Genomic DNA, 12,305 nt, shown 5'->3' with positions numbered 1-12,305 from the left:
AGGGTTTGTTTAGGAGGGGGCTTGTACTTGCCTTTCTTTTGAGGTGGCCAAAGCATGGTTGCAAGTGTCCTTTTATTCTACAAATCATCCCATCAGGATCTGCAGCATTCTCACTGGCCTGCTCCCCAAGTAAGCCCAAGGTGAGACACCACAACCCATGACGTAACTGCTCAGTTTGGGCTTTCTCAGTTCAGGAAGTGCAGGCAGCCAAGGAGGTTGCAGGACACTGGGGGGGGGGAGGAATTACAGGAAACAGAAATATGGATGCTTCTTGTTACAGAGGAGGGAGGGACTCTTGAGAAATTAAAGAGCATATTTCAGTGCAGCCCTACCACAACTGGTCCCAGCCTCAAATAGATCTGAATGCATTGCACCCCAGAGAAATTGATATTTGCTGAAGCTTCTGATGGTTTTCCAGTGCCAGAGTGATAACAGGTTGACTCTCACCTGCCATGCTGCACGACAGCAGTTGCGTCAACGTTTAAATATGGAAGTGAACAGTGATTGATTTTGACACTGATAGATAAAAACCTCAGCATTCTCAAGGTAGATAAGTGGTACAGATCTTCATGTGAATTTTATCTTCATGTGGGTAGAAAACTCTGGAAAAGGAAAAGAAAAACCCCACACACATGAGCAGCAAGGCTAAGAATAGCACCAAATAAACATTCAGGACAATACATAATTCCAAACCTGCTCATGGGATGTGTTGATTAAGCTAATTTGCATATTAATTCAGGAGAGAAAACATCAGCTCTTTTCTTGGGATAAATATACACAGCTGAAGCACCAAGGCAAGGCACTGACTGGTTTATTTGCTTTCAGCTTTGTTTCTTCAGCAACAGCAAAATCTTACCATTGCAGGAAAAACACCTTTTACTATCTCGGGGGCAACTGAGATTGCCTGCAATGTGCAAACAACTGGGAACTGCTATGGCTGGATTTGAGAGGAAAGATGCCATTCGTTAATTACATATGAAATATGGCTATACTCATCCATGAGAAAAGTTTTAGGAGTAAATCCCAAGGAAATATCTGTTCCCGCTGCCTTGTGGGACATCTTTGGGAGAAGAAAAGGCTAAAGAGTCAACCTTACACAAATTTGGTGTGGAGTCCCTAAGACCGTGGGATGGTGCCTTGTACACCTCTTTCTAGCAACTCCTGCAGCCAAGCTGGTGCCAAACATGTTGCTCTGCTTTTCTTTGGACTACATATGTGAGGCCAAGAGGTGGGTAGCCCAAGCCTGGGCAGCCCAGGACCTCCATTCACATGGCCCAGGCTTGTGCGCTGGAGAGATCACTTCAGTGCTGCTAATGCAGCAAAAACAACATGGGAGGCAGCAGTTATGACTTACCATCTCTGCAGCCACAGCAGGTGCTGTGATTCTCCAGTGGTTGACTTCACTCCCAGAGCTGTACTCCATTGTCTTTTGAGACAGATGGATGCCAACAATCCTCCCTTTTCTCCAGGGAGCTCAAGCGGGCATGCAGTGTTCTTCCCCTCCCTTTATCCTCACAAAAACCCTGACGTCCTGCCCAACCCACAGCCAGCCAAGGAAGATACATGTCACTCAGCCACGACACAAAAAGCATCACTACAAATAGCATATAAACCAGCATGTGTAAGACAAGCAACATTTCCAGCACACATTCAGAACACATGGAGGGATTCCATAAATAGCTTATTTACAAGAGGGAGCTGCTTCTGTAGGTCTCTGACATTAATAGTGCAAAACAAAACATTATAAGAAAGGGGGTGCAGCTCTCATGGGACAGGAGAGGCTAAACTCCTGCAAGAGTGCAAATTGTTTTCACTCTCAAAAAATGATCTTTCTGCAGTTAAAAAAAAACCAGCACACAGTTATGAGACTGACTTCTGGCACAATGCAAAGTGCTCACTTGGAGACAAAATATAAATCCACAGATGCACACAGGGGAAGGAGATAAGGGAGAATGGAAATTATAAGGTAACATTTATGATTTATGGGGAATTCTTCATTTTACTGCTAATCATAATGGACTCCTGCTGCTTATAACCTTATTGTAATCAAAGGGGTCTATTCATTTCTCACACAGTTATGTGCACATAACTCTTATTAGCTTCAGTGCAAGCTATGCTCTCGCTGTGAGGGGCAGAGAGGTCCCATACAATTAAATCATTTGCTGTAGCTGCATTGTAAATGATTAGAGTGGCTTGTAGCATTATAATTATAGATAACAATATACAGTTTTAATTTAAAATAAGATTTGCAGCAGTGGCCCGGTGGCTTCACGCTAAGGGGGAGGAAAGGACTAACATTGTCAAGAGGTTACATTCAGACCAAAGTGTGAGTTGGTCTAGGATCTATTTATTCCATCATTAGCACCTTCCTGCAGTAGACCTGCTCAGACTATAGAAGGAGGTTTCTTGAACCAGCATACTGAGATCCAGCAGGTGGCTGCTTTCATTTCACGGATGGGATGCGGGAGAAATTCAGTCCGTTCACCAATCCAATTCACACTACCCAAACCAATGCCTGAAGTGAATGGCTGCCATCCTTCAAAATATACACTTCTCCAAATTTTGCTATGCAGTTCTTCAACCAAAAAAAAATGTGTACAAAAGCACATATATGCACAAAAAAGTGTGCACAAAAATGAATGTAGCTCTATCTTCAACACATACCTGCCAAAGTGGCCAAAAAGCCAATTAAGCTGTTTCTTCTTCAGCACCCATCTGAAGTACTTCTTCCCTTGCCAACACAATGGAGTAGGAAAAGAAGAAACCTTCATGATAACAAGACAATTGATCATTACTGTTGACATTGATGGAAACCTACTCTCCAAAGTTCCAGGCAGGGATCTTTCCCAGCCTTCCCTGGAGATGTCAGGGACTAAACCTGGGATATTTTGCATATGGATCACGAGGTCTGCCACTGGGCTATGGCCCTTCCCCTTAGACAAAAAGAAACACTGCACTATCAAGTCAATCTCAGCATGAGTCAACATTCCTACAAGGCATCATGCAAGGCTACCTGTTAATCTTACAGTAGAAGATGGGGTGGGTGCTGGCAAACACCAAAGAAGGTGGGGATTGGGCACAGTGGGTTTAAATATCTGCACTTGGCTTAACCTTTCTCCGTCAATATGATATGTGTCCGCACATCATGTCAGGGATTTCCTGGCTCCGCCTGCAATCCCATCCCTGCTTGGACCTGTGCCAGGCCAAGAGGAGGAACAGTGTTGTGAGTAAGGCTTCATCTTTACTGAGAGAGTGATCAGTTGTTAGTGACCCACCAAAAATTTCTGCAATGCAGTATGGAGTTGCTGTTACTGATTCCCCATCAACACCAAACAAAGCATTTCACGCTCCCTCATCGGCTGTGTAAAGGGGGTGCTATGAAGATAGCTCATTGCAAGAGAGTATTGCGATGACATGTCAAAAGTAAAATAGCCCTACATATTTCATCACCTTGTCACAAGTAAAATAGCCCTATATATTTCAGTACCTTGGACAGCAAACACTATGGTAGGAAGATGGAAGGAACATTCTTTGAGATTGGAACTGCATAGCTCTCACTATGGAATTGCCATGCTCTCACTTTAGCCACTGAGAAAAGAGTTACTGTGGGAGAATGCTGTACCACTATAAATTCTGTAGTGACAATGAAGCAATGTGGGCTAACCAAGATCACCATCTAACTTGTGGAAGATTAAGATGCACCTAGAGCATGCAGTCCTGAAAAATGCTTCATGCTGAAATGTCCCCAGAGGTGTCTGCTTTTCATGTCCCCTCTGAACCCAGCCTTGGTAGTCTACACATTGCTAGTCCTTCTGCCCATAATACCTGTGACATTCATTCTGATGGTCCAAAAAACAGAACAACCAGTGCTGCTTAATTCTGCAAAAATTCTCTAGAATGAAGAGGTGACTCACACCCATCACATATTACTGAGTTCTTTTACAGACCTCTCTTACACTGAGTGATTGAGGTACAGTGGTACCTCGGGTTACATATGCTTCAGGTTACAGACGCTTCAGGTTACAGACTCCTCTAACCCAGAAATAGTACCTCGGGTTAAGAACTTTGCTTCAAGATGAGAACAGAAATCGCATGGCAGCAGTGCAGCGGCAGCAGGAGGCCCCATTAGCTAAAGTTAGCTAAGGTTAAGAACAGTTTCAGGTTAAGAACGGACCTCCAGAATGAATTAAGTTCTTAACCCGAGGTACCACTGTACTGGAAAGTCCCTCTTAAAGATTCCCTCTTCCATCTCACAAAGTCACAGATGCTAGGGGTTCTGGAAGAGTCCGATTATTAAATGCGCTCCAGACTGTTGTGTAAATATGCCCCACAAGTCTGTGATTTCCATGAGTGCAATGTGTATTAAACAGACATTATTTTGCAGCAAGTCACTGGTGCAGAAAAACCCATAATTTGACAGAGCTGTCAAGTGTGTTGAGGACTACTGTACCTTAATGTTGTATTAACTAACATTATTCAGTCACTTCGGCCAAAGTGACTCTTGAAATACATGGTTAGAGTAAGTGTTTAGCATTCAGTACAAGTTCTGGCAAGGTGTAAATGGCCAGGAATATATAGATTTGCTTGCTTCACGAAACTCTTTTCCTCCGCTATGAGTTGGCTGCCTGCATGTAATTAAGGAAGATGGCAAAATGTGACACAGTTATTTTCTCCACAGTCATTCACCATCTCTTTGCCTCTCTCTCTCTCTCCCTTTGGCAAGCTGAATTAATGTAAAAATGTTATAATTTTGAAGGTAATCATACCATTACTTATCTCGCCATAATGCAGATGAATTCTGTGCTTGTGTCATTTCTAATCTGGAAGTCTTTCCTTCCTTCTTTACAAATTTAATGAATAAATAAATAAGAATAACTTTCTTTCTTTCTCTCTCTCTCACCCATTCATAGGACTCGAGACAAGCTATAAAATATTAGCACACATTCAGTAACATCTGCTTAGCCAATTGCAGGCTATACACCTTCATGCATATATGTTGAGGCAGAAACTGTCGCCGCCACCAGACATTGCTTGTTTACTGCATCCACTTGAAACATCTAAACAGGCTTTGGAGCCTTCCATTGGCTTGACTGAAAGACCTCAACTTCAGACTCCCCCACTTCTCAAACTCTTCCCATTCTAGCTGGTTGTTACAGGAACTGTGCAGCTTGCCTTTCCCCCTCCTCCTTTCCCAACCCCTTTCCTCTTGTGTTGTGCATTTTAGATTGTAAGTCTGAGGGTAGGTACTGTCTAATTACTGAGAGTCTTTTTTTCAGCTGGTGAATGGGGTGAAAATGCTGTAAGAATTTTTTAAAAATTAAAAATGGTCCTTGGAGGAAGCTACAATGAAAACATAAAATACAATAACATCAACAGAACAAGGCAATTGTGAGGAGTGAAATCCAGAGCAAAACAGAACAATGACCAACAGCTTAAAAGGTAACATTTTTTAATATAAAAAAAGAAAAACCTTAGATTTAAAAAAAAATGTTTTTAGCTGGCACCAAAAAACAAACAAACAAAGGAATAAAGATAGCCTTGGTTGAACCACTCTGAAAAGAAAATACTCCAATAAACTATTTCTGGTAACCTCAGCTAGTGAGGGGGGTTAATTCAGCTGGGAAGAGGGTTTCAGATCTCAATAGCCAGATAGGCTCATATAGCTTGTCCCGGCCTTCTTTATTAACAAACATGATTCCAACAACAGTTTTCCCCTTTGGAAAATGGAATATCATGTATCCTGTGCTCAGATCTGAACACTGCCTGGTGCTGATTTCCAGTAGATGTTGTAGGTCTTTAAGTCTGCATCTGCTTTAACCATAATATCAGGTTAGGAAACTTGCTGCCAGCAGTATACATCTTTCATAGCTGGCTGATTTAATCTTTGATGTATTGTCATCAGTTTACCATATCTCTGGTTGTTGTGAATAAGAAGCATTGGTGACTCAGACGCCTAAGACCATCACATGTTTCTGAATAGGCAGCATGATGTGACTTCAGTTAAAAAGCTGAAAAGAAAGGTGTTGGATTAATAGAGCTGTGTAACCTGATGATCTTGGTGGAATAATACCGAGAAGACAAAAGTGTATTTCCACCCATAACCCAGTTTGCTAATGTTTTGTCCACCTGCTCAAAGGAAATTAATACAATTACCTGCTGGTATCAGTACATCTCAACCAAAGAATATAATTTTTATCTCAGCATCTTAAGGAACCACCTGCTATTTCAGTCAAAAGGGAGGTAAGCCCTTGACTTGGCCCTAGTCATGCTTATTTTGACAATTATGCAGGTGCTGGTTTTCTTTACATTTAATCCGCACTCTGGGGAGTCCTTCCTGTTGCAGTTGCTACAGTTTTCAGCACTAGAAACAAAAGGAAGGGCCTAATCCCATAATCATTCTGGCTCTGAGTAGTACTTAAGGCATGCTAAAAATATATATCCTGGAGATGCAGTAGTCATAAACATTTTTTATGGGTTAGCGGAGTCTGTAACATGAAGCATCTGTAATCCGAGGTACCACTGTATTCTTTGAGGAAGCCATCACTGCTAAAGCAGTATAAGACTGAGGCACATTTGTAGTGCAGAAATGTCCATGGAGTGGAGGGGGTCTAAAAGAAATCTGCTGTGATCCAACTAAGGCAATGAATATCTAGAAGCCATGCACATCAGTTGGTACTATGCATACAATTCTGGGCAGCATCAACTTCTGAGTTGCATGTTTGGGTCTCATCTCTAGATCAAAAGCTGCAACATAGCCCTGATTAAATGATCAGAGAAGCCAGCATCAATAGGCTCAATAGTACCAGTTATTTGGGCAGAGAACACCAACATGAAAATACCTTCTTGAATCTTGATCTCAAACATGATACATCTGCAAAGTGAAATTCCAATGGCATGCAAATCTGTGCAACCAGAAACTGGTCTCATACTGTGCCTGCCCCTGATGCTCTGCCCTGACACTCAGAATCTCATAGCTGAACTATGGCATTTGTTCCCACAAGAGAAAGTGGTGACCTCCAACTTGGGTGGCTTTAAAAGATTAGGCAAATTCCTGGAGGATACACGGCTGGCGCTGTGGGTTAAACCACAGAGCCTAGGACTTGCCGATCAGAAGGTGGGCAGTTCGAATCCCGTGACGGGGTGAGCTCCCGTTGCTCGGTCCCTGCTTCTGCCAACCTAGCAGTTTGAAAGCACATCAAAGTGCAAGTAGATAAATAGGTACTGCTCCGGCGGGAAGGTAAACAGCGTTTCCGTGCTCTGCTCTGGTTCGCCAGAAGTGGCTTAGTCATGCTGGCCACATGACCCGGAAGCTGTATGCCGGCTCCCTCGGCCAATAAAGATGAGCACCGCAACCCCAGAACCCCAGAGTCGGCCATGACTGGACCTAATGGTCAGGGGTCTCTTTACCTTTACCTTAAGGCTACCAATGCCTTCTATCCACAATGCCTATGTCCTACCTCCACTGTCAGAGGCAATATGCCTTTGGGGACTTGTTGGTGATGATCAGATCCGTCACTTACATTGCTGTGTTTTACATGTGTACTTAAAAGTAAATTCCACCTAGATCAATGACAGTTCCTTCCATGCAAGTAAGAGACACTCTGGGGCTGGAACTGGGACTTGAACTGGGAACTCACGTTGCAGTGTGAGACTGGAACCTATCCTAGTCTGCTTTCGAGGATAGAGGTGTCATGAACATTCAGACCAAGGTGAGGCTAGTGCTGAGCCACACTATTCAGTCCAGACTCTCTTTTTTGTGGGGGAGGAAATAATTGGCTAATGGCAAGCAACCATGATGAATATGTTCTTTCTTCACTGTTGGAGGCCGCATGCCAGTTGCTGGAAACCATAGGATGAGAGAGTTGCATTATGCACAGGTCCCGGTTGTGGGATTCCCATAGGCATCTGGTTGCCCACTATGAGAAGAGGATGCTGGACTAGGAGGGTCCCTGGCCTGATCCTGCAGGGCTCTTCTTATGTAACTGCTAATGCCTCTTTCTTGCCTAGATGGATCTTCGGTCAGTGACCATAATAAACAATTCATTCATTCATTCATTCATTGCCTAGATGGATAGGAAGTGTAGGACTTGGTGTATTTGTGTTTGCATAGAAACATCTGACATTTGCATGGCTGGAATATAACCTACTGGTTACAACGTTTAGCCTTGCCCACCACTGGAAAATAGATCTCCTAGAAGGTTGTCCATGAGGATTGAAAAATATTCCCCATCCCATAAATAGATAGATGATAGATAGATAGATGATAGATGATAGATGATAGATGATAGATAGATAGATAGATAGAGAATTTGCCTTGATTTCATTTTGTGTGTTCCTGGTGCTTTAGCTGGCAGCACTTTTGCTTGGTGCCTGGAGACTCTCCTCGTTTTCCTCTTCCCTCTTGCCTTTCTGCTTCCCTGGCTCTCATGCTCTCTGTTCCTGCTTTGACAATGCAAATTTAAAAAAATAAATAATAAAATTAATAAATAATAAAATTAATAATAATAATAATGGAAATAAATCAATAGTGCATCAGTGCCTGCACTTTGGAACTCCCCTGCCTCTTGAGACCAAGGAGGCGCCTTCACTTGCGCTCTTTCCAGCATGGGCTCCAAACACCCCCGTTTTGACAAACCTGCCCAGAATAGAGAGATACCGGATTTGCCTTGATTTCATTTTGTGTTTTCCTGATGCTTTAATTGGCAGCACTTTTGCTTGGTGCCTGGAGACTGTGAGCACAGCTCCATCTGGTGGCTCCTGTGACTTTAGGAACACCAGATCAGCCTGGCCATCCTCTCTCATCCAGGCCAAATCAGAGGGGGGTGGATTAAATGAATTAGCATCAGCATATTTATTTAAATTCTGTTTTAATTAATCACAGATTGAGTGGTAAATGAGCCGCTAAGTGGAAAGTGGGCAGAGTGGGGAGGGGTGCTGAAGTGAGTGATGGCTCACAGATAATGAACCTCATAAACGAAAAGGGCAGTTATGCTTCTAATCGTACACTTCCTTTGGCCAAACTGCACATGATATCACACGTGCGTCTTTGTACCTAACACACAGGATCTGTCCTTTTGCTTAAAGTAGGAGGGGAGTGATAATTCATGGGACCACAGTGTGCATGGAGAGTGGGATTTAACCCCTTTCTCCCCTGCTAGGATCCTGTGGAAACTCCCACTTCCGAAACTGGTATTCACAGTGGGGTGGGAGGAGGAAATCCCACACTGATACCAAGAAGGAATTTCTTCCCAACGGCAATCTACACTGGAGGATTTTCCTCAGGGCTGCAACAGAGGAGGAAAGGGTTAAACTACCACTCTGCCCCGATCTGATCCCATTATTTCTCTGATCCCCTTCCATGGTGGTCCAAATTATATTTTAAAACAAACAAAGAAGCAAATACACATATAATGTCATGGGTACTGTGGCCCTGAGAGAGAGGCTTCCTTCTGAAGTGGGGCCACTCCCTGCTCCCCACTTCTGCCAGCCAGCACCCCAATTTACCATCTGCTGTGCAAGAGGTTTGTTTTCCATGTTTTTTCTTCCAAAGCATATGAGTGTAACACGGGAAAGAGAAGAGGAGGAGAGAGTGTTTTTATTATTATTATTACCGAATAAGCAGGAAGAGCAGATGACACTTGACAGAGCTACATGTTTGCAGCTTAGTGGTCCTAATAACAAAAAATAGTCCAAGGTCTAACTAGACATTATGGGGGATGCCTTGTTGCTGCCGCCTGGTTTCTCCCACACATCTCTTGGCAAGCCACTTCGAGCACAGCCTTTGTAGCCATTGTTTGTGTTTTAGATTTCAAGGCTTCGAGCAGTAATATATTTGTGGCATAACCAGGAGATGTAAGACATATTTAGCCAGCACAGCTAAAGCTGAGAACAGTTTTATATGAGATTTCACACTGTGTTTGTACCACAATGTTGTATGCCACATAAGATACTGTAGCCATTATTGTACGTTTTATCGGCTACCAGTTATATATTCATTTTGGGAATATTTTTTAAAACTCTTGCATACAATGCAATGAGCCCTGCTTCCTGTCTCTCCCACTGAAGCATTCTGGGAGAATAGATGACTGCTGAGGGGAAAGAAAACCTGAAGAATCTGGCCTGTCGCAGCAGAGCCAATGGAGTGAGCTTTGCTTCCCAGCTCTCCCAGCGAAGCAGTCAGAAGCCAGCATTTTTATAGGGCTCCTTTATGGCGGTTAACTCAAAAAAAGAGAACCCCTTCTTTTCTTAAATAGCATACCCTCCAACATTTTTTCCAATGAAAGTAGGGGCATCCATTCCATAATGATAATTTTACTGTTTATACCTCACACATATTACTGGATTGCCTCAGCCACCCTGGGCAGCTTCCAACATATGTAATAACATAATAAAACTTTAAACATTTCTTAAACACAAAAACTTCCCTATACAGGATTGCCTTCAGACAGCTTGGGGGTCAGATAACTCCATACCCTCCAACATTTCTCCAATGAAAATAGGGACATGCTAAGGAAAAGTGGGGCATTCTGGAATCAAATCAGAAACCAGGATGACTTCTCTAAATCAGCGACGTCCCTAGAAAGGGTCTGATATCTGTGTGGCCAGCTTGCCTCCCTCCCACCTCACCTCCAGTTCAGGCCAGCCACAGCTCTGGAAAAGTTGAGTTTCTGCAACTGGAGACTCTTGCAGTGTGCAGAGGATTGTCAATTCCAGCATGTTGCACTCATGGCATGACAAAGCACCGCCGCCGCATCCCTTTCATATGGGTAGCTGGAGAAGGCTTTGTCAGTAATAGTCTGTGCAAAAATGCACAAGGCATCCTTGAGAGAAGCACAGCTGGGGACATAAACAAAGCCTTGTTGCTTTTAGCCCCGTTTTGTTTTGCTATGTCAGGCTGCAGGAGAAATTATTGTTTTAGCTTAAGTAGCTCCAGAGCTGCGATGGGAGACTCATCCAACCGAGGTGGCTGCTGTGTACAGTGAGAACTAATTTCAATCACTACATCTCTTAAACAAACTGGGCAGAGAGAGGGGCACCCCTGCTTGGAATTTACTTAGCTGTCGAGAAAGGCAATTACCAAAATTCTAAGCCGTGTGCGCAGTTGCGAAAAGGACTTGCATACAGCTGCTGTAAACCTAATCAAGTTGTCTTAAACTGCAGTCCTATTCAGTGAGGATCCAGCTGATCTAGGTAGCCCGGAATGGAGGGGGGCATTCAAGCAAGACTCCTTCCATATTTCAATACACAGTTCTCACTGTCTGGGAGCCATTATTCCTAACATATCGCTGGGTGATTTGACATGGGCGGCCTGCATATTCTTTCTTAAGAACTGGGAAGAAATTTTATCAGAAGGCATGTTTTTCTGAGAACATTTCTGATATTTTCCTTTTTTTCTTTTTTCCTCCTCCTCCTCCTCCTCCTCCTCCTCCTCCTCCTTCTTCTCTAACAACCTCCACCTAAAAAAAGAGCACTTTGAAAAATTTTCTCTATTTTGAACCTTAAAAAAAAAATCAACAATAAGCTAAAAGAAACTAGGGAGTTCTGAAGTGTGGGTACAAAATGGTGGACAGGCTGCCAACACAGATGCTGACATAACAACAAGAAGAAAAATGGTTTAGGTCCAAAGAAAGCAGCTAGTATACTGCCGCTGCAAATGGAGAGCCCTACATCTGAAAGACTGGAGAATTTGGTGGAATAATCCCTCCCACCCTCCTTTAATTTTTCTTCCCGCACTCAGGTTCAAAATGACCATTTGCACACAGCTCTATTATTTCTGGGAAACCTGGAGTTGGTGTGGCCAGAGCAAAGGTGGGTGATGAAAAGAGCCTTTTCTCTCTATCTTTCCCTTTTCTCTCTCTCTCTCTATTTTTCACACACACAGAGAGAGAGTTTTTCTGCCCTTATCATCTGCATGATATTAGACCAAGGGCAATAGATCCATTGCCACACAACTCTAGGCTAGAAGGAAGTACCAAACAGCCCTGATTGTTAGCTTCGTGTTTTGTCCTTTCCATGAACTAAGATGATTTCTAGGCTTCTCTAACACCACCAGTTCAGCTTCCCTCTCTACCAACCAAAGTCTATGAAGGCAACCAGGATAAGAAAAACCTCTGTCCTGGAGTCTGGGAAACTGTAGCCTGTTAGGGCCTTCTCTGTTGTGGAATGCACTCTCCAAGGAGGCCCACCTGGTCCCAACCTTGTCACTGTTTTGGCACCAAGCAAGGGCATCTTTTGTTCTCCTAGGTATTTGGGCAGCACCAACAATATTTCTGATTTATCATTATTATTTTGTTAAACCTGTTCTT

This window comes from Podarcis vaucheri (assembly GCF_965113315.1).
Source record: "Podarcis vaucheri genome assembly, chromosome: 10".
Classification (NCBI taxonomy): domain Eukaryota; kingdom Metazoa; phylum Chordata; class Lepidosauria; order Squamata; family Lacertidae; genus Podarcis; species Podarcis vaucheri.
This window is presented reverse-complemented; position numbering follows the sequence as displayed.